Below are 24,602 nucleotides of genomic sequence, written 5' to 3'. Positions count from 1 at the left end.
TCTGTCTCTCTTTGTGTTTGTCTGTCTCTATGTCTCTCTGTCCCTTTCTCTATCTCTATCTGTGTCTGTCTTTGTCTCTTTCTCTCCCTCCCTCTCTCTCCCTCTCTCTCCCTCCCTCTCTCTCCCTCTCTCTCTCTCCCTCTCCCTCCCTCCCTCTCCCTCTCTCTCTCTCTCTCTCTCTCTCTCTCTCTCTCTCTCTCTCTCCCTTCCTCCCTCTCCCCCCCTCTCTCTTTCTATCTCTCTCTCTCTTTCTCTCTCCTTCTCTTCCTCCTTTCCTATCACCTGCATTTCTCCTAAGATTTGGAACATATGTCAACCTGGACCTGATCCCAGGATATATAATCCATAGCAATCTTCTTTTCAGATTCTCATATTTTCAAGTATTAAAGCTAAAAATCATTGTAGTTGTTTAGGCTCAGACTTGATTTCATAGATATAAATTTTTCTCAGTAAAGAATTTCTCTTTATTTTTATCTTTATTCTCTTTCTCTCAATGTAGATGGATGCTTTATCTGCAATTTTGTCTAAAAAAGTTGCCTGGGACCCTGAGAAGTTGTTACTTGCAGGGAAGAGAGTCATTGTTGCCAATACATCAGAAAGGTGGGACTTGAACATAGATCTTTCTAACTCCATGACCTAATCTTTATCCATAATACAGAAGGCCACAGGAATATTGGTAAGGGATCTAATTTTGTGGAACAGAAGTCATTTTATATAGTCACATATTTGTACTAAGCTAAGCATTCATCCCTATAATCAATGTGTTTCATATTCCCATTAACTGTCTGTATCTTTCCAAGAAAAAGAAAAAAAATGTTAATCTAGAAAGGTTAAGCCTGAAAGGTGCTCTCTTGGTCATGACTGAAAATATTTCCAAGTGGAAAAAATACTCTTACAAAATTTTGGTGGTGATATTTTATTGATAACTTTAGGTAGAAGGATATAAGCAAAATGTCTATTAAATAACTCCCTCTCTTCTAATCGCTGTTATAAATTCTTGGTAGAAGAACATAAGCCATGTCTCTCTGAAATTCCATAAGGTTCAGAGTCTATGACATATAAGAAGTTGAAGAATGTAGATGCTCTTTCTCAAAAGAGGGGAAAAATCAAGTTTCCTTTTAAGCAATATCACAGACTCTCAGGTTTGGAAAGAGCCTTGAGCCATCTGGTCCAGCACAAAACTGAACAATATCCCAGACAAATGATCCACCTTGAAACTTCTAGTTAAGTGGAAACTTGTCTTGGGTGTTGTAGAAGAGACTTCTAATCAGGTAGAGAATAGCATGAATTCTAAAGACTGACAGCTCTGAAATTTTTTTTCATTTCTTCCAATATTCTCTTCACTCATCCTAATCTCAGGCACATTTCTTTCTCTAAACTTTTAGATCTTACCATCTTCTCTGTCTCTGACTCTGACTATCTCTGTCTCGGTCTGTCTGTCTGTCTGTCTGTCTGTCTGTCTGTCTGTCTCTCTCTCTCTCTCTCTCTCTCTCTCTCTCTCTCTCTCTCTCTCTCTCTCTCTCTCTCTCTCTTTCACTCACATATATGTATGGCCCTGTCAACTAGCCTAGATGCAAGGACAAGGACTCTCCAGCTTTTTCATCAGCTCCACCATTACACACAGGAATTTCAGGCCTATAGCTGAACTTTCCTTTCAATGTTGTCTTCATTGATTGGAGAATGAAATCTTTGAGTGTAGAAACTTCATTTTTTTCTCTTTGTATCACCAGTACTTAACATCGTGCTTACCACATAGTATGTACTTGAAATGCTTTTTTCATTCATTCAATTCATCCTTAGTGTCAACTATCTGAAAATTGGTAAAATAGATGAGAGATGAGATTTGTTCCAGGGTCCTTCCTTTGCTTTTTAAAAATAAAACCCTTCTTTAAATGAATTCTTACCCTTTAATCCAGCCATACCACTGCTGGGTTTGTACCCCAAAGAGATAATGAGGAAAAAGATTTGTACAAAAATATTTATAGCCAAACTCTTTGTGGTGGCAAAAAAAAAATGGAAAATGAGGGGATGTCCATTGATTGGGGAATGGATGAACAAATTGTTGTATTGTGGATGAGAGAATTAGACTGCATTGCAAGGACTTGGTTTGTAAAAGCATCAGGAATAAAGATGGAATTCTGCTGTCAGTGGGGGATGGGGCTAGAACCTCTAGCCAAGAAATGCAGATCATCAGTTGGAGAGAGGGTTCTTTTCTCTTTTGAATAAGAAGAGATAGGAGCATCTTGCTGAGCTCAACCTGTCATGGTCTCTCATATATAAGAAAATTCAGATTAGTCATCAATTCCTCATTAATGGATTGAGACTTTTCCCTTTGGGGAACAGAAGAGACTATTCACCTAGAAGACATATTTCTATCTGTTATTTCTCTACATTAGGAAAAATACAACAGCCTGACTACATCTCTCCAGGGAGTTGGGTCCCCAAACCTGAGCCATCAGCTCCTGAGGGGAAATTTAGAATTAACAGTAGTTAGGGACACCTATTTTTCCCTCTACCCTAAACCCCACATTCCTGTATACTCCAAAGAATAAACAGACCTTATTTTTTAAAAGAAACTGATCCTCCTTTTCATCTAATGTGCTAGGGGAATCAAGATAATCTTTATCAAGGGAAGAAACCAGAAATCAGAGACTGAAGGGGATTTCCTCCTTACCTCTCAGCTCTGGACCTTCATCAAAACCATTCCCCTTCCCTTGTGTAGTCCTACCTAAGAGAGGAAGTAGTGCTTTCTTTTATCTGTCTCCTCTTTTACTCAACCTTTCTAACTTTGGTTCCTGACCCCTCTAATACAGTTTATGTTGGTGATGGAATATTATTGTGCTGAAAGGAATAATAGGCTGGAGGAATTCCATGTGAACTGGAATAACCTGCAAGAATTGATGCAGAGCAAAAGGATTAGAACCAGGAGAACATTGTACATAGAGACTCCAACACTGTGGCACAATTGAATGTAGTGGACTTTTCTTCCAGTAGCAATGCAATGATCCAAGACAATCCAAAGGAAGAATGCTATTCACATCCAGAGAAAAAACTGTGGGAACAGAAACGCATTAGAAAAATGTATGATCAATCATATAGTGTGATAGGGATATGATTAGGGTTTTGATGTTAAAGAACCACTCTACTGCAAATATGAATAACATGGAAATAGGTTCTGAACAATGATACATGTATAAACCAGTGTAACTGCTTGTTGGTTTGGGGGGGGGGAAGGGGCAGGATCATTAATCATGTAACCATTGGAAAATATTCTAAATAAATGTTTTTAATAAATACATTTTAAAGAAAAAAATAAAAGAAAAATAAAACCCTTACTTCCCATCTTAAAATCAATACTGTGTATTGGTTCCAAGGCAGAACAGTGGTAGGAGCTAGGCAATAGAGATTAAATGTTGTGTCCAAGGTCCAATAGCTAGAAAATATCTAAGGCCAAATTTGAATCTAGAACCCCTTCTTTTGTTATTAATCATACACTTAACTGTTCCTTGATGTCTTCATACAGTACAATATTATCAGCTCCCTCAGATCCTCCAACCATGATGTTCCATCTACAATCAATTACCTGATTGCACAAAACCCACTGTTCTTTACATCATGCCAAGGTGGTTGAGTGGTCAGGTTTTCTTTTGCAGGAAGGTCAGTACGCTTTAAAAGTAGGCTTTTAGTTTAGTACATACACTTTTTTTGGCACTAGGACCACCAAAAAACAAAATCAAAATACTGTTATTGTCACTGAGGTCATCTCTATGACTAAAACAATCCTCACAATTTCAGGAATGATGATTTTGGAGAAGGATTCCAAATGTCAATTGAGATTGCCTATACCTCACCAAACTTGAGTTTTCTATAGATTGCCCCTCCCCAATCTTCTCTGTCCTTTGTAGTATAATGTATGAAATGTTGATCTTGGTTTCATTTTTCCCATGCTGTTTTCCAATTATCCCAGCAGTTTTTGTCAAATAGTAGGTTCTTGTCTTAAAATCTGGGGTCTTTAGGTTTATCAAACACTAGCTTGCTGAAGTCATTTGCCCCAAGATCTATTCCATTGATCCAACCTGCTATCTCTCAAACAGTACTATATTATTTTGATGATCATTGCTTTATAGTACAGTTTAAGATCTGTTATTCCTAGGCCACCATCCTTTACATTTTTTTCATTAGTTCCCTTGATATTCTTGATCTTTTGTTATTCCAGATAAGTTTTTTTTATATTTTTTCTAATGCTATAAAAAGTTTTCTGGTACTTTGATAGTTATAGCACTGAATAAGTAAATTAATTTAAGTAGGATTGTCATTTTTATTATATTAGCTCATCTTAACCATGAGCAACCAGTTGTTTAGATCTAGTTTTATTTGTGTGAGAAGTGTTATGTAGTTGTGTTCATATAATTCCTGAGTTTGTCTTGGCAAATAGATTCCCAAATATTTTATTTTGCCTAGAATGGCTTTAAATGGAGTTTCTCTTTCCAACTCTTGCTGCTGAGTTGTGTTGGAAATATATAGAAATACTGTTGATTTATATGGGTTTATTTTATATCCTGAAACTTTGGTAAAGTTATTATTTCCACTAGATTTTTAGTTGATTTTCTAGGATTTTCTAAGTATATCATCATATCATCTGCAAAGAGTGATAGTTTAGTTTCCTCATTGCTTACTTTAATTCCTTCAATTTCTTTTTCTTCTATAATTACTACTACTAGCATTTATAGTACAATATAAAATAGTGATGGTAACTGGCATCCTTGCTTCACTCTTAATCTTAGCAGGAAGGCTTCTAAGCTATCCCCATTACAGATGATTCTTGCAGATAATTTTAATGAATACTGATTATTATTTTGAGGAAAGGCCCTTCTATTCTTAAACTTTCTAGTATTTTCAATAGAAATGGGTGTTGTTTTTTGTCAAGGGCTTTTTCTGCATCTTTGAGATAATCATGATTTCTGTTAGTTTGGTTGTTGATATGGTCAATTATGTGAATGGTTTTCCTAATATTAAATCAGCCTTGCATTCCTGATAAAAATCCCGCCTGGTAACAGTGAATAATCCACATGATAATTTACTATAGTCCCTTTGCTAGTATTTTATTTAAGATTTTTGCATCTATGTTCATTAGGGAGTGTGGCCTATAGTTTTCTTTCTCTGTTTTTGGTCTTCCTGGCTTGGGAATGGATACCATATTTCTTTCATAAAAAGAATTTACTAAGACTCTTTCTTTGCTTTTTCTTTCTGTCAAATAGTTTGTATAGTATTGAGATTAGCTCTTAATAATTGTCATAATCTCCTCTTCATTAGAGATGAGATCACCCTTTTCATCTGTGATACTGTTAATTTGATACTCCTCTTTCCTTTTTGAAATGAAATTAACCAAAACTTTATCTATTTGTTTCAAAGAACCAGCTTCTAGTCTTATTAGTTCAATAGTTCTTTTGCTTTCAATTTTATTAATTTCTCTTATGATTTTTAGGATATCCAACTTAGTTTTTAACCTAGATTTTTTTATCTGTTCTTTTTCTAGTTTTTTTTTAAGTTTCATGCCAAATTTATTGATTTCCTGTCTATTTTGTTGATATAGGCACTTAGGGATATAAATTTCCCCCTGAGCACAGCTTTGGCCATATTCCATAGGTTTTTCATATGTTGTCTCCTCTTCAATGAAATCAGTAACCATTTCTTTGATTTGTTCTTTAACCCACCAGATTTGAGGGATGTGATTATTTAATTCCAAGTTAATTTTAAATTTGCTTCTCCATGAACACTTATTACTTATGTTTATCACATTGCGATCTGAAAAAAGTTGAATTTATTATTTCTACTTTTCTGCATTTGTCTGCTATGTTTTTTATGTCGTAGTATATAGTCAGTCTTTGTATGTGTACCATTGCTACTGAAAAGAAGGTATATTCCTTTTTTAGCCCTTTTCAATTTTCTTCAGATATCTATTAATTCTAATTTTTCTAACATTTCATTCACTTCCCTTCCTTTTTTCTTTCTTATTTATTTTTTGGGTTGATTTGTCTAGTTCTAATAAGGGAAGGTTGAGATCCCCCCATAGTAAAGTTTTACTATCTATTTCCTCCTTAAGTTCCTTTAGTTTCTTCTTTGAAAAACTAAATGTTGTACTATTTGGTGCATATCTGTTGAGTACCAACATTTCTTTATTATGTATTTGTCTTTTATCGATATGTAATTGACTTCCTTATCGCTTTTAATCAAATCTATTTTTATTTTAGCTTTGTCTGAGATCATGATTGCTACACTTGCCTTCTTTGTCTCAGTTGCAACCCAATAAATTCTGCTCCAACCTCTTACCTTTACCTTGTGTGTGTCTACCTGATTCATGTGTGTTTCTTGTAGACAACATATGATAGGATTCTGGTTTTTAATCCACTCTGCTATCTACTTCCATTTTATGAGTGAGTTCTTCCCATTCACATTCACAGTTATGATTGCCATATGTGCATTCCTCTCCATTATGACTTCCTTCTTTAATTCTGACCTTTCTCCTTTCATTCTTTCCTCCCCAGTGTTTTGCTTTTAATCAGTCTCCCCTCTTCCCCCTCCCTTATATTTCTCTCCTTACCACGAACTCCCTTCTTATTCCCCACTTACTATAGGACCTTTTGATCACCCCCCAACCTCTCCCTCCATTGAATTACTCCCCTCCCCATCACTCTTTCTTATTCTCCTCTACTTCTTTATAGTGTAAGATACTACCCCAATGAATCTCACTGGTCTTCTCTCTCTGAGCCAATTCCAATGAGAGTAAGGTGTAAATATTACCTGTCACCAGTCTCTTCCTCCCTTCCATTGTATTGATCTTCTCCCCCTTCTCTTCCCTCCCTCCCACCACATGCTTCTTTATGTTATATATTCTGTCCCATTTTACTTCTCTTTTTCCCATTTCTCTTAATATTATCCTCTTTTTCCCCCAGTTTTTTTTACATATTATCCTACCTAGCTTACTACCACGTCCTCTATGTATACTTCTTCTTTCTACTATGGCAATGATAACAGTTTTAGGAGTTACAGATATCATCATTCCATATAGGAATGAAAGCCATTTGACCTTATTGAAGCCCTTAAATTTATTTATTTGTTTACTTTTTTATGCTTCTCTTGAATTTTGTATTTGGGCATCAAATTTTATGTTTAAGTCTGGTCTTTTCTTCAAGAATGCTTGGAAATCTTCTATTTTATTAAATGATCATACTTTCCCCTAAAAGAATATAGTCAGTTTTGATGGATAGTTGATTCTTGATTGTAAACCTATCTCATTTGACCTTCTGGAATCTCATATTCCAAGCCTTCCAGTCCTTCAATGTGAAGGCTACCAGATCCTGTGTGATCCTGACTGGGGTTCTATGATATCTGAGTTGTTTTTTTTTTCTAGCTGTTTTTATTATTTTATACTTGGAATTGTCATTTGGGGATTTATTGCAGGAGGTGATCTGTGGTTTCTTTCAATTTCTATTTTACCCTCTTGTTCAAGACTATCAGGGCAGTTTTCTTGGATAATTCCCTGTAGTATAATGTCGAGGCTTTTTTTTTTGGCTCATGACTTTCAGGTAGTCCAATAATTGTTAAATTGTCTCCTGGCCAATTTTCCAGGCCAATTGCTCTTTCAATGAGGTATTTCATATTTTCTTCTATTTTTTCATTCTTTTGATTTTGTTTTATTGTTCCTTGTGAAAAAAACAGATTAGTGAAAGGGGACCAAGTTGTTAATTTAGCCTAGGGAATTGTCTAGATACCCAGCTGTAATTTCTGGGTATCTCAGCTGTTACAAGTGAAGGGGAAGCAGATGTCCACTTTCCCTCACTGGGCCAGTAGTGTGCAAGGCCTTGAAACCAATGAGATATTTAGATATATATAGGAAATCTCTTTAATTAAAATTAATTGAAGTTTGAGGATTTGGAAAAAGGGGTCCCTACTTCTAAATCTCTATTCTCTCTCCTACAGCACTACATCTGTCACAAGACAAGATCCTTTGTTTACTTGAAGCTAATTGGCATTCCCTAATCTAATTATATCACCTAAAAAAATCTGTCTAAGATTTAACTAGCTAAAAATTCTCCTTTTACTCCCAAAAGTTGGTTTCAAGGGTTTAATAACAAGGTTTGACCCTGGGTTGAAACTCAAAGCCCAACCTAACTTAAAATAAAGCCTAGGCAAGTTGGCACACACTCATAGACATCGGGGATAATTAGATCTGCTCCAAAATGCTCTTCAGCTTCTCAGGAACTAGAGGGAAGGATTGAAGGGTTGTCCTTTGTTCTCCAAGCAGCTGAGATAGGAAAAGCTCCTAGAAGCAGCTCTTCCTCCCTCTGCTTGGGTAGGACCATGATCTCAGTGCCAGTCCAAGACCAAGATCCAGGACCAAGTGACAGTTGCCTATCTGTTAACCCTTCTTTCTCTCCCCCTGGCTTCTAGAATACTTTCTACAAAGTTCTTTGGCATGGGCTAGTGCCAGTTTCTGAAAGCCAACTTTCCATCTTATGCTTTTCTCTCTAATTTCCCTATTATACTTGGTGTCTCATGAAGTAATTAATTTCTAACTGCCCAATTCTAATTTTTAATGACTAAATTTCTTCCATGACCTTTCTATCCTCCTTTTCCAATTCATCCATTCTTCTTTTTGTGTCATTCTTTTCTTCCTTTGACTTTTTTGCCTCATTTACAGTTTGTAAATTTTGGCCTTTAAGACACTATTTCCTTGTTTTAATTCATGTGCCTCTGTTTCCAGATGATCCATAACACTTTTCCTTTTCCCATTTTTCTTCAACCTATCTTATTTAGTCTTTGAATTCTTTTTTGAGTTCTAACAGAGCCTGAGTCCAATTCCCTGGATTTTTTGAGGTTTTGCTTGAAGTTCATTGGATCCCATAGACCTCTGTTGGTTCTGTTCTTTGGTCATTAGCTCCATATAAGCTTTCTATCATTGCCTCCTCTTTTTTTACTCATTCCCCACTACTCCCCCACCCCATCTCACCCTCCAGTGAATTGCAAACTCCCTCTGTTGATTTACTGGAGCAGGGCATTTGAGCAGCTTTGCCCTGGAGGGAATCTTCAGTCTTCTCTCCCCTCTGCTGGTATAATAAATTAGACTAGTTGAGCTGACTTGTTGTGCTAACCTGCCTGAGGCTAAATCTTCACATAGATACTCTGGAGACTGAAGGTGTCCAATCAGATGGCTACTTCCAAGTTTCTCCCTGCCAGCTACTGTCAAAGCCTTGGACCTAGTGTGGTGGATCTGAGGTGCTCCATTGTGGTTGTAGCCCCAGCCCAGGAATCCCACAGTTGCCCAAGTCTGATCACAGGGCTCAGCATAGTAGGTGGGAGAGGGATGTCAGGTCTCTCCCCTATATTATGGATTTTGACACTCTCTGCCTACCTTTCAAGTTGTACTCAGCAGGAGAGTCCAATGACTCCCTCTTATTGTTGGGTTTGGATTTCAGTCTTTTTTAAGTACTTTTTAAAGATTGGTATGGAAGAATAGTCAGAGGAGCTTCTGCTTTTGCTCCTCCAAAGCCAACATCTTGACTCCCCAGGGGCTAAGTTCTTTATAGAATATAGGTTTTTCAAGGAGAAAGAAAGGAATACAATATGGTCATGAACAAAAAGTCATCAACTTCTTTCATCTAGATCCTCTAGATGAAATTCTCTAGAATTCATCTAGAATTCTCCCATGAGAATTTGGTAGCCAGTAGTTCTCTCTGGGCAGGAGTATATATTCTAAATTGAAAACCTGGAGATTGAGGCCAGAGCCAAACCATGGGATTCAGCTAAGACCAGATGATCCAGAAGAGGAATAAGCATCTGAGCCAGATCAGTGATGGAGAGTTCTGAGCTGCCTCCAAGTAATTTGGAATCTGAGAACCTTAATTATGTTCTTTGAGTTTGTAGGGCTTTTGGCTTTAGTTGTAAACAAAAGAAAGGTTTAAATCTGGAGTTTTTTCTGGATTTTTCTCTATTAACTCTCAGATTTTGGCTTACCAGGATGTAAAGGAGACTTTTTAGGTTGCCCAGGAATCAGAGGAGCCACAGACAGGAAGAAAGTATCTGTTGTCATTGTTTAATATAATCTTTTAATTTCTTTCCTTTTTGTTGTCAATAAATAATTGTATACAGTTAAGCCATGATTATAAATTCAGCAGAGATAGAAATAAGCTTAAGTTTTCTAATGAGCAAAAATCTCCTATTGGCCATACTCACACCAACCCCATTAGACAACCAAGAATAGCACTGCCAAATAAAAGAAACAGAGCACTGGGAAAGACACAGACAGTTGTCATGAAGCCATTTCCAAGGTGGTTATCCTTGAGTGTGGTCTGGTATTGGATGACAGGTGTTTCCACTGTAGTGAGTATGTAACATGTGAATGACTGGATTGGGTTGGCCCTGATCCCTGAACGAGGTCAGGCCCTTGATTAGCAGTGCCCCTGGTGGTCAGCTTAATCAAACAGTAGAAACTGAATTTTTATTTCTTGAAGGTGAAAAAAATGTAAGCTTTTAGCACTTTATCAAAGTACCAAGCACTGCTTGGGATGGAAAATAGTCAAAATAGTAGTCCAAAATCAATCATAGTTCTAACTGATATCAAGAAAACCAGCAAGTATGCATGCAAGTGAGCTGCATGCATACATATGACCTATTGCATAATACAAATCTGGGTAGGTAATGAGCCACAATAAGTCAGTAGAGAATAACTGCAAAGTTGTTACTTCTGCTCTTAGTCTGACACCCAAGTAGCTTTGGGGCTTCATGGAAAAAAAAAGAACAAAAAGATAGAATCATAGTGTGCCCCTCCTAAGCTTAGAAAACTGCTAAATATAAATCAAAGACTCACTATTTCCTTTTTTAGCTTTTGATGTCCCCAGACAGGTTTACCTTGATTCAGAGTGTTATGTCATCCAAGGCAGTCAGCTTAAAATAAAAAATATGGACATTCCAAGAATTATTGGCCTTCTTATATCAAATGAAAAAAGCTAGCTACAGGGGCAAAAGCTGTCAATTTTTTCTCCTGTGGTTCACATATTACCGAGGGCCTCTAGCTTCCTGAAACTCTTGAAAAACATATACACATATATAAACAAACACCAGCGCCACAACCAACAACGGCAATAATATCAAATCTTAAAATAACTTTAAAATATCATAATCTTCACTAAAAATTTTGGTATGAAATAATCTGAATTTTTCTATTATGCTATAATTCTTTAACCCTTCCACATGAATTAAGAATGACAAGTAGTCATAATAGAGTGGAACAGATGCTATATTTAAAGAGAAGGGACATGAGTTCAATTTCCATCTTTTCTTCTGACTGGAAATCTGACCTCAAGCAAATACTTTAAGTTCTCTAAACTTCTATTTTTGCAAATTTAAATTGAAGGAGTTGTACTAGATGATCACAGAAGTTCCTTCTAGATCTAAATCTATGATTTTCTGAATACTCGGGTTCTATGAATTTTAAACCTTATTTAATATAAACACATAACTCAATTACTGCCAGTTGGTGAACCAAATTACTTTATGGAATCTGTATTAAAATTTTAGAGGATTTAACATTTTCAGAACTTTTATAAACCATCATTTTATTTTGTTAGGCCTCCTTCACACAGCTACCAAAGTGATTTTCCTTAAGCATAAATATGATGATATTACTTGCTACTTTTGAGCATAATAAACTCCAAAGGTCTTATTGCCTCTAGTACTCCCAACATTCCTGTGTTTAGCTTTTAAAGCCTTCATAACATGACCCCAGACCTTCCTAACTCACTGGACATTACTCTTCCTCCTATACTCTTTCATCCAGGAACATGTCTTCCTTTATGGTCCTATGGACCTCCATCTCCTAGCTCTGCATCTTTGCATTGACCATCCACTGTATTCTCTTCTCTGCCATGACTCATAGTATCCTTTATGTTCTTAAAGCTAGAACTCAGGTACCACATGAAGCCTTTTCAGGTTCCCCTTAAAGCCATCACTCAGTATCTTGTAGTTAAATCATTTCTATTTATTATATTTATACATGTATTTCATATTTCCTTCATTGGAATCTAATCTCTTTGAATGTAGGGATTGTTTTATTCATTCTTTTTATTTGTATCACTAGGGTCTGAGCCTGGTATAGTGCCTAGCTCAGTAAATGCTTGTTGCTTGAATGACTGTTGTTGCTCACTCACTTTGTTCCTCTAGCTAAATTGATCTTCCTACCATTACTTCCTTTCAAATCCTTAACCATCCTTCATAGCTTTTTTCAGATATTGTTTTTCATTAAATTCTTCCCTGATCCCATCAACTAGACATATCTTTCTTTTGAACGTTTTATACCTCTTTTACAAAGTGTAATACATTCTACTTGTATTTTTTATGTACAAGACTCATCTTCTTTCTAGAGTGTAAGCTACTTGAGTAAAGGGTTATCTTATACTTGTTTTTTTCTTTGCTCCTTAGTGCCTCCTAAGGTGCCTTGCATATTATAGCTGCTCAATCAATATTTGTCTCATGAATAATTTTAGAAGCATTTTCATATTCTTCAGCAATATCTTCTATCTTGTCAAACTACTTAAGCAGAAATATGTTCCAAATAGAACATTGGATTTTAAGTCAGTAGACTTGTATTATAATTCCTGCTCTATTTTTTACATTAACTATATTTGATTAGATATGTTACTTCTCCTCTCTAGGCCTCAGTTCCTTATATGTAAAATAAATTGGTTGGGATAGTTGTTCTCTAAGATCCCTTACTGATAAGTAAGGAGAACCTAAGCCACTCAGCTCTTAACTCCAATGGAACCATGTGATCTTATCTTCACCTTGGTTATCCTCCATTTGTCTACTACTTGTCCAGCTTCCAACCTGGACCAACAAAAACCATGACTGAAAGGACCTAAGCCACTCAATTCTCTATTCCATCCCTCATATTTGTCATCTCTCTCATTATAATCTGAACTATATGAGAGTAGGTACTCTTTCACTATTGAATTTATATTCCTAGCACTGGCCATAGCTCTTGACATATAAAAAATGTATACTCATTTATTCATTTTAATTCTAAATATTATGGTACTATAAGCTCCTTAAAAGTGAGAGTAGAAGTAATTGCTCATGAGTATGCCAATGTAAATTACTTTACATAGAATTGTAATTTTCAATTACAATTCTACGTAAAGTAATTTACTTTAGTGCTATACCAATCAAATTACAAAAAAAAATCATTTTGTAGATCTAGAAAAAAATAAAATTTACCTAGGATAATGAAAGATAAAAAATGACAAGTTCTTCAATTTTTTAAAAATGTGAAGGATGGTGATTTAGCAATATGGTTCTTTATAGTTTACTTTGGCTTAAGATTCCTCCTCCTAAGTTCAAATGTGGCCTAAGATATTTGCTAGCTGTGAGACCCTAGGCAAGTTACTTAACCCTGTTTGCCTCAGCTCCCTTATCTGCAAAATGAACTGGAGAAGGAAATGGCATATAACTCCAGTATCTTTTTCCAAGACATCCCTAAAGGGGGTCATGAAGACTAAAAGAACTGAACAACAACAGCAAATAATAACAATAAAAGCAAGCTTAAGTTTGAGGAGATTAAAAATGGATTCTTTTTTTTTAATTAGGAAGAGTGTCAATAAGATCTTTTTTTTTTCATAACTGTATATCTCTAGGGAACTGGGTTACTTGGATGGTTTAGTTTGTTTAGATTTCCCTAAATTATGTTCCTTTGGAAATAATGTAATGTATTGGAAAGCTACTGGAGTTTATAAAGTATAATTTATGCACAGAGGCTTAAAAGGTTGTGATGCTATGTTATAAAGTCAGAGATGTGTAACCTGGACAACACTTTCTGCATCTTTCTTTATTCTCTCCAGTCTGTTCACATCAGAGATCACAGGACCTTTATAGCGAGATGTCCTTTCATAGGACCTTTGTATTATGTGTCTGGATAATCTTGATTAATAAATTTTCTTAAATCTGGGCTCCTATTGGTTCTTGATTTGTATATAGGCACATAAGCCAATATGTCCTGGGACTGAGGATTCTTTAATCTCCTCTTTGCCACTTGGCTAGACCATCTCATAAGATGCTACTCTTAAAGATATAGCACTACAAATATAATATGAAAGTAACTGAATGACTATCAGGAAAGTTATAGAAAGAAGAGTAGCTCTCTGCCAACAAAGCTACTTTGCTTTGGAAAATACTTAAATTAATGGAGGATGTAACACTCAGAATATGCAAAAGGTTTGGGAATATGATACTATATGACAAAGGCAATGATGACTAACCTAAATAATCATATTTTACATTGCTCTGAAGAGTAACCTAAAAGCTCAAATGATCCCAAATTGTGCTTTAATTATCTCCATTTTTTAGATATTTATTCTGAGAAAGTAATTTTATACCATGTCTCTTCAAAAAAAAAAAGTGGATTATATCACTTTCAAAGATGGTAAGTTGAAAATCCAAAGGTCTCTATCTGGGTCAGGTTGGCAGGCCAAAATGGCAGGTCTCAGACCTGAATCTCTTATAAACACAATCTGACTTATTTGATTATAATAAAAAAAAGGTTTGTTTGACAAAGAATAAAACAGGGAAAGGAAGGAGGGCCGGGGAAAGTTCCCTAAATCTAATACTCTGTTCTCCTCCCACCAAGTCTATTCTTCTGATCTTGAAACTAGGTATCACCCTGACCTCTCTGTCTGTAACCCAATTTCCTAATCTAGCTTTCCTGAATATGGCCTCTCCCAAAATAGTCTTGGTAAAGGAAGTATATAGTTCAGGTTTCTAAATAAGGTAGTAATAAGATGGTAGAGTTACTTAAAACCCTACAGCCAAAAGGCTTCAGGTCTACTTGATAACAGGCAGGCATAGTTTTCTTCAAGTTGGCTTTTCTTTCAGGAACACAGATATATATATATATATATATATATATATATATATATATATATATATATATATACATATATATATATATATATATTTCAAACTGAAGCTCAGGAATACAAGAGGTAGAAGTAGATGAAAATCTAGATGAAATCTCTATTTGGAGACTGGAAATCTGGTCAGAAGGCATCAACTGTAAGGTCAAACAGCTTCTCTCTGAAAGTCAGTTATTTTCCTCACAGGAAGTGCTTCCTCCAAGTTCCAGAGAAACAAGAACTAAGCACACAGCTTCAAGCTTCAGATCCTCTTTAAATTTCTTCCTAACACTCTTTTAGAACCTTTCCATAAAGTTCTGTCTATGAGCTAACTTGCTAGCAAACTCTATCTTTTCTAACCTTTCTTATTTCTCTATTTTAATATTATTCTTGCTACATTCTTGCTTTCAGTAAGTAGGGAGAACTAAGGAATTGGGTAATTCATTCCATTGGAGAAGAATTATATTTATTCCACTAGAGGCTAGCTCTACTTAACATGATGTCTTTTATAAAGACTGTCATTCTGCCTCAAACCTAGCGAAACTTTGCAAGGGACCTCTGTATAGCCTATAGCCTCAAAATCAGAAACTCCTTCCTCAGGCAATCTAAGCAAGTGCTGATGGCACTTGACAAGTCATTTTGCCAGTAAAAATTAAATGGATGGACTGGATGATCTTCCATCTTCTAATCAAGATCCTATGATATTAGCATAATCCCTAATCAGTCACTCTAGAAACTATATGGAATATTTTCCACATCTGTAGCTCATATAGGTTAAACTCTGTGTGTGTGTGTGTGTGTGTTAGAAAGAGAAATTCAATAGACAAGTCATTCAGACAGTGCCCAGTGGTTCTCAAACTGGGTACAAATAATTGACTCTCTTGTTCCTCTTGTAATGCCCCCACAGACCTTGAAACTTAACTTCTGACATCAAGGTTAATTTTACTTTTTAACCCGCCTGAAGTTATTTTTACTCCAATCTCCAATCCAAGGCTTTGTTCTGCTTGGATTAAATGAGGCTGCTGAGCCATCCAGAAGGTATACAAAGAACTACATAATTATTCTTCCTGTCTCTACTTGAAAGTAACATTAAACTGGAAGGGGGCAGGGAGGAATGCCCACAAAGCAGCAAAGGCTTAAACCAATGGAGTAAGTTAGGTGCTTGATTTTCTACTCCCTTGGTGTTTGTTATGATCACCCTTTTTGGTCTTACAATTGTTAATATACAGAGGAAAAAGCAAGCCTTTAACTATTTATGTCCAGAGCTCTATTGAATTTTCTTATTCAAGTCTCTTGGTGGGAACATGTATAGTAAAATTTAGGGCTTAGCTTTAAGATTTCAGTCACATTTTTATACAGAGGTTTATTCAATGGAACTCAATTCAGTAAGCATTAAGTGGGTGCCTACTTTGTGTCAGGAACTGTGGATAGGCACCATCACTACCAAGGAAAAAATGAAACAGTAGTTCTGCTCCAATAACTTACCTTCTTTTAGGAGAAAATAATATGCACAAAAATAAGAAAATAAAATATATTCAAAATAAATATCAACTAATAAGGAGGAAACAGAGTCCTAACAAGTGGAGGGGAAGAAGGGAGGTCTTCTGTATAAGGTGATGATTGAGATGGGCTTTTAGGAAATGGGTCATATTATCATTTCTGTCTCTCTGAAATATACAACCATGCCTCAGTTGCCTCCACATTTTGCTCTTGTGGACTCCATATCCCTTTGGAAAGTTCATCTGAGAACTTCCATTTTGGGGAATGACCCAGACCAGCCATTCCTCATTATCTAGACTTAGCTACCATGTCTTTGTACAATCAGATGCCTCCTCTCCACCAACTCCCCTTTTATGTGTTCTCTTCCTCTATTACAGTTTAAACTCTTTGAATGTGAGAAATATATTTCTTTTGGTTTCTATTTGTATACACAGTACACAATTCCTAACCCAATATAGGGTCTTAATAAATGCTTATTGTTGAAATTAAAGATTCTATAAAGTAACAAGGAAGACAGAGACCATTCTAGGCATGAGAAATGTCTGTATAAAGTCAGATACATTAGAAATAGAATTGATTATACAAGGAGCAACAAGTAGACCAGTTTGACTAGAACATGATATGACTTCAGCTCCATTTAACTTTGGAGTTAAGACTTGTTCAAGTGGAAAGCTGAGAAGTCATAGTAGGTAAAGAACAACAACAAAAAAAAATTAGCAAATGTAGCACCTTTTTTCCCCCCAGTGGTATTCAGATAGTTGTCTTTGTTCCAAAAAGAATTAGTTTTTTAATGCTCTATCCAACTTATCTCTTCATTCAACTGATATAACTCTTTGGATTTACTAAGTTGCAGTGTCATAAAGACAATTTAATTCATCAACTAATAGAATAAGTGGACATCCTGAATTCTTAAGAAAAACATTGAGAATGATCAAGGAGACTAACAGAAAGAATTCATAGGGGAGATGGTATTTGAAAGATATGAAGTATTTCATGAGGCAAGGTTGAAAGGAGAGTAGTTTCTGTAAAGAGAATGCTTTGAGCAAAGTAAGAGGCAGGTTTTGTCTTCTCAATTGGTAGAGAAGAGAGAGAAAGAATATGAAATAATAATCAAGATTAATTTAGATGAAATTTAAAATAAATGGAGGCAAGAAAATATAAGCCATGTTTAAGGAAAAAAAAAGAAGTCCCCTTTTTCTAGAAAATGATACATTACAGTGGAAAGAATCCTGTCTCTAGAGTCAGATCTCCTTAACACTTGAGTGCTCATCTTCCTGCATCTCAGTTTTTTCAATTATAATATTGGGGGGGGGGCAGTTGGATAAGTTTCTGAGGCCCCTTCCAACTCTAAATCTATGAACCCAAAATATATGAAATATGAGATTAGATGAGAAAGGTAAAAGGCATGCTAATTGGAAAAGATCTTGTAAGTCTTACTAAATTATAAAAATCTTATTTCATAGTCAGGGAGGAGGTGCTGAAGGTTAGTAAGTATCAGAGGAGCATGATCAGAACTATGTATTAGAAAATCTAATCAGACAGTATATATAGGATGATTTGGAGAGGTAGAAAGACAAAGCAGAGCAGTTAGTAATGAAGCTATTATAATAGTCAGAGAAGAGAGGGGAAAAATGTTGGCCAAAATTATTGAAGGAGCAATGAAAATTGGTGGAGTGGGGTGGGGGGAGGGTGAATGTAAAAAGCTGTGGAAATAAAATAGGAGAAGGGTGACAGCATCAACAGGGATGGGAAAGTCAGGAGAAGAATCTTTAGAAGGAAAGATGATGAGTTCAGTTTGAAATTATGGCATTAAAAGTGCCAACAGGATATCTAAATGATAATAATAGATTGCATTTATGTCATTCTTTAAAATACATACAGATTTTTTCCCTTATAAGATGCCTATGAGGTGGGTGACATAGGTTTGCTATTTTCATTTCACAGATGAGGTCACTGAACTTCTAAAGGGTTATGTAACATGGCCCACAACTAGTACATATCAAAGTAAAAATGTGAATCCCCAATCTCCCAACTCTTATTTCAACATGTGTCCTACTATCACAGTAATTGTATGAATCTGGAGCTCATTCAAACAGATATTTAGTAAGCATCTACTCTCTGTGCCATATTTCACTAGACAAAAATTTTAGATGAACACCCTGCCTTCATGAAGCTTATAATTTAGTAAGGGTATACCACACTACCATATAATTTATAAATACTACATAGTGGGGACATTAGAGTTGAAAAGCAAAAATAGTGTATAAGGTTCAAAGGGAACCTTAACTACAGGAATAGGCAACTATTGGCTTTATTTAAAAGTTAGCATTTCAGATGAATTTCAAAGGATAACATTCCAAGCTAAGGATTATACATTACAAACCAAAGCATAGAGGTGAGAGTGAAGAGAATGTTCTAGAAGTAGAGAGTGGTCTAGATTGACTAACTTAGGGCCAAGAGTAATTTAAGGTAAAACTTTATTGATTGCCAACAAAATTATGAAGGGCCTTGAATTTCAACTTTATTTGGTAAGCAATAGGAAACTAATGAAAGTTTTTGAATATATGAACAATATGAACAGATCTAACCACAGTAAAAGCTATTTTGGATCATGAAAACTATTACAATACTGCACAAGAGTGGCATTGAATTCACTAGAAATTAGTGAGGAGGGGATAGGTATTCCCTATTGGATTCCACAGAAATAGGCAATTAATTCATCAAAGAGATGGGAGAGATGGGAGAGGGGGGAGGGTGTAAGATAACTCAAAGAATTCTTCTAATAACAGGAGATATCAGGACTAGAAATATATATTAGAGAGTTATTCAAAGAGTCCATAGTTGAAGCTGTAGAAGTGGATGGGATTATCAAGGAAGAGAATATAAAGAGAGAAGGCCAAGGAGAATGTCTTGGGGAAATTCTGGCATCAAGTAAGAAAGAGGGAGAGGAATCATTAAAAGATATTTTTATTTTTATTATTTTATAAATAATATTTATTATATTATTATTAAAAGATAAAAAATAAGTATGGTCCAAGCAGTAGAAAGAAAATCATGAGAGTGCAGTATCAAAGAAGCAGAGATAAGACAACATTAAAAATTAGGGAGTAGTAGGGCTTCCAATAAGGTGGCAGAATGGAGCTTTTATATAAATCTGCCTCTTCTTTATCACCTGCAACAATGAAAAATGTACCAAATCAACTACAAGAATAGTAAGAAATCTCCAAAGGGAGGAAGGAAGGCAGTAATGTCCTAAAGAATGAATGAATAATCAAAATATTTAAAAGTTAATAGTGAAGCAAATAAATATTTAAAGAAAAGGGAATTCTAGAAAAAAATTCTGGGAGATAATAATAATAGAACAGGAAAGAGAATGGAATGACCACAAAATCCCCCAAATGGTTGGAAGCCCTAATAAAAGAATGGAATTAATAAAAAGTTAAGGAGAAAAATTAGAGCGCTACATGAAAATCTTGAAGGGAAAAACAATGACTTTTTTAAAAGTCAAAAATCTTAGAAAAGCAGATAAAGTTAAAAAAAGGAAATAATATAAAAAGTTAAATTGAATAAGAATCATTAAAGCAAAATCAAAAGACATTCTCTTTGAAAGAACATTTGAAAATTATACAGTCAAAACTATTTACCAGATAAAGAGTTTGAGTCTCTAAGAATCACTGTCCTCTATAAAAAATAACAGCATTATCAATTCCATATTTGAGAAGAAGAAGAAGAAGAAGAAGAAGAAGAAGAAAGAAGAAGAAGAAGAAGAAGAAGAAGAAGAAGAAGAAGAAGAAGAAGAAGAAGAAGAAGAAGAAGAAGAAGAAGAAGAAGAAGAAGAAGAAGAAGAAGAAGAAGAAGAAGAAGAAGAAGAAGAAGAAGAAGAAGAAGAAGAAGAAGAAGAAGAAGAAGAAGAAGAAGAAGAAGAAGAAGAAGAAGAAGAAGAAGAAGAAGAAGAAGAAGAAGAAGAAGAAGAAGGAGAAGAAGAAGAAGAAGAAGAAGAAGAAGAAGAAGAAGAAGAAGAAGAAGAAGAAGAAGAAGAAGAAGAAGAAGAAGAAGAAGAAGAAGAAGAAGAAGAAAGGAGGAGGAGGAGCAGGAGCAGGAGGAGCAGCAGGAGGAGGAGGAAGAGGAGCAGGAGCAGGAGGAGCAGCAGGAGGAGGAGGAAGAGGAGCAGGAGGAGGAGAAGAAATATCATAGGGGAATGGAAATATAAAAAGTTAGATATTAAGTTATTGAGAAGTGAGTAGATTCTGTGGAAGCAGAGTTATTGAATATGGATTAATCTTTCCAGAAACTATAAGGTGTGAAAAATTATTCTGTTTTGAGACATGACCTCATCCAATCAGACTTTCTCAGAATGAAGAGTATTATCTATGTTTTAAGGAGCTCTTATGATGGTGAGGGGGAGAAACACAGCAAAATATGGAAGAGATATATAATAAGCAGATTATTGAAAGCCTCCTTTAAATTGCATTCCCTTAAAGCATTGCCTGGGAATGAAACAATTATAGTCTTGGTTTTATAGTATATTTGAAATAATGTCCAGCAATGAATATCCCATTGAGTAATTAAAGTCATATGAACTATGAACATTTTGCCAATAATTATGATTTATTAATGTAAACAATCATGAGCATGTATGTTCTGTGTTTAAAATGACTGGTTAGAATATGAGGGATGTTTGTTGTTTGTTCAATATTATTTTTGTTGTTGCTTTGTCCAGACCTTTCATTTCATCATTGTAGGGGCTATCCAGTGTGGGAAATTCCTTCAGTCATATAAATAAAGTCATTCTCTAACATTCTTTGAGAGTCATATGGGACACTGAGACCTTCAGTAATTTGCCCAGAGTCACTTAGCAAGTTTGTGTCAGAGGCAAGATTTGAACTTAGGTTTCTTGATTCCGAGGGCAACCTCTTTTCAACTCTATCACAGTGCCTCTTATGAGGAAAATAGCACATAGTTTTGAGAATACTGTACGTGTTTGGCAGAACAAGCATCATAAGCAGAGTTTGAGAATAAACTCTACAGCCAGGTACCAAGGTTTTATGGTCAGAGAACTCAGAGCTTTCAGGCATTTTTTCTAACTAATAATTAATTTGCAATTGATTTTACAGTTCTTTTCATTTTATTAATTTTTATCTACAAATGGGAATTCTTCAACCACTTTAGAGTTAAAATGTCAATTCTAAAAGGAAAATATAAACTGGAAAAATTAAGCAAAACACATTTGTAGTCATGGGGCTTATTTCTGCATCCCATCTCAGCTCCTTTTCTTACAACCCACATAAAATTTAGGGAGTCATTTTATATCTCTGGTTCTTAGTTTCTTTGTCTATATGTAGGCTAGAACCAACTGGTTGGTGGAGACCCAGGAATTTCAGGAAGCATTGTGATTTATCAGGGTTCATTGCCCAGAAGAAGCTCAACTTCTCAATAGGGAAAGCATGCTCTCAAGTCTCATAGTCATTAGTTCATCACCCTTACTTTGTTATCCTAAGGAAAGTTAGAAATTGTGATAATATTTGTAACTTGAAAATGTAAAAAACAGTGCCCTGGGTACAATATGAAGCAGGTATAGAAAAGAATCATAATATGAATTACAGAATGATTAGAACAGAATTTAGTAGCTTAACTTGTCCTACTACCATGGTCAGCTAGGAGCCAATTAAAGTTTAATTTGGAATATTCAAAGTTATTTTCAATAATGTTAATTATTCATGTCATATTTTACATTGGCATTATTTGTTCAGTTAGCTGAGTTTTATCTTTCCATTGACCTCTCAGCAATGCCACCTTTTCCCTTAGTACCAACCTGTTGCTGCTAAGGTACTCTTTCCACCTTATTTAGATATATAAAAAAAAAAAAGGATAAGACTCTACCTTTGCGAGTTGTAATAGCTGAAGACCTTTTGATGCCCACAATATTAATACTAAAGAAGGAAACATATAACAGAGGCAAAGGAAGCCAGGACCCCCTGTACAAGTCCCATGAGTTGAGTTCCCATTGAATTTCAGTTTTCATCAAGGTTAGAATACTTTATCTAAATTAACTTAGATTTTAGTAAGGAAACATAATAAAATCCTTCATGCTATTATTAAGGAAAAGATGAAGTTCTAAACAGCAGTACAACCATGTGAATTTAAAATTGCTTAAATGGTGAGACCTAAAGAATATACGTGAATGATTTGATGCTATAGATATGAATACAGGGGAAGTCTTAGAGGTTGTCTAGTATAACTCTCATTTTATAGAAGAGGTGGATTCAGCCCAGAAAAGCTAAATGATTTGCTGAAAGACACATAGACAATAAGCAGAACCAAAAGTGAAATTCAGGTCCTGTGATGCCAAGTCCAGCATTCTTTTCACTATGCCATACTAATTACAATATGGAAGGAAATTTATAATGGAGTACCCTAAGGATCTATCCTTTGTCCTATATTGTTTCACATTTCTTTTAATGACTTGGAAAGAGACATAAATGTCATACTTATTACATTTTCAGATGATAGAAAGTTGGGAAAGATAATTAATACATTAGATGGGTATAAAAAGAATCCAAAGTGGTTTTGAAATGCTAGAATATTATGAAAAATCTAAGAAGATGAAATTTTTATGCAGTAAATTATTTAAAATCTTGAACTTGGGTTATGAAAATCAATTTCACAAGTATAACATGGGCAGGCTAGAGAACGGTTCATTTGAAAAAGATCTGAGGGTTTTAGTGGAGTGTAAATTCAGTATAAGTAACAGTATTTTATGGTAGCCAAGTAAATTATTGTGATTTTAGGTTTTATTGAGAGAAGTATGGTCTTGTTATAATTAAAATTAATATATCTACTGGTTATTTTTCATAAAGTTTAGTAATAGAAAAGGTATATAAGCACAGAGTTAAAGTTTCTGCCTTACTCTAAGTTCTCAGACTATGTGTCTCTATTCCACCAGTGTCTCCTCTCTCCCTCACCTATGCTCTCTCTCAGAGTCCATCCCAAAAAGCCCCAAAAAGGACCTACCCCCTTTCTTGTATTGACATTCAGGATGTAACTCTCAAGCAACCCTTGCATGTTAAAAAAGTGACTGACGGTTGGGTTGCTCAAGAGGGAGAGAGGATAAGATCTCCTCAGCACCTTCTCTAGGAGTAGAGCGGTGATTATTTCAACATACTCTGCCCTGGTCAGACCATATATGGAATACTATATAAGAACCATTAAAAGATATGGGAACTCCCCAACTATATGACCTGGGCAAATTACTTAAAGCCAATTACCTAGTCCTTACTGGAACTAATTCTTAAGTATCAATTCTTAGACAGAAGGTAAGGATTTTTTAAAGAAAGAACTAGGGAGTGGGTGAAGAAAAAAAATATTTATGTGGGATTTCATAGTTGTATTAAAATATTGAAAGAGCTGTCACAGGCAAGAAGAATAAAACTTGCTCTGTTTAATCCCTAAATCAAAACAAGAATAGGTAGAAGTAGAGTAAGTAAATATTTAGGTTTGATATTACAAAAAAAAACAACTTTCTATTACTTAGACATGGAAAAATGGGAAGCTTACGTGAGAGGTAGTAGTTTCTCCATCATTAAATCATTAAAGATCTTTAAGAAAAAGCTAATAACTATGCCTCAGGAATGTATAGAAGGGATTCTTATTCAGGTACATTTTGAACCAAACATCCTAGTAGTCATTTCCAATTTTGAGATTTTGTGATTCTGTGATATAGCCTAGGATCACATGGCTAACTAAAGAGCTCTGGATTTGGAATAAGAAGACCTGGCTTTGAATTATCTCTCTCTTTACTAGCCATGTGGCCTCAAGTCATTCATTTCCATAGATTTAGAGCTAAAAGAGACTCTAAAGGGCATCAATTCAATTTTATAGAGGAAACAAAGTCCTAAAAAATGTGAAGTGATTTCTCCAAGATCTCACAAATATCATGTAGCATAGTTAAAAGTAAAATCTGGATCTCTTTGCTCCATATCCATCATTCTCTCCATGATGTCACACTACTATTCTCTATTCCTAGAATCATTTGGATATGCAATAGTAGTAGAAAGAAAGCAGTATTTCAGAAGAAAATTTTCTTTTTCTGGAATCAGAGGACATAAGTTCAAATCCTGCCTTCAACTCATGCCTTCCATGAGACTTTGGATAACCACTATG

The sequence above is a fragment of the Monodelphis domestica genome, chromosome 7, assembly GCF_027887165.1.
Source record: "Monodelphis domestica isolate mMonDom1 chromosome 7, mMonDom1.pri, whole genome shotgun sequence".
In the NCBI taxonomy this organism is placed as follows: domain Eukaryota; kingdom Metazoa; phylum Chordata; class Mammalia; order Didelphimorphia; family Didelphidae; genus Monodelphis; species Monodelphis domestica.
This window is presented reverse-complemented; position numbering follows the sequence as displayed.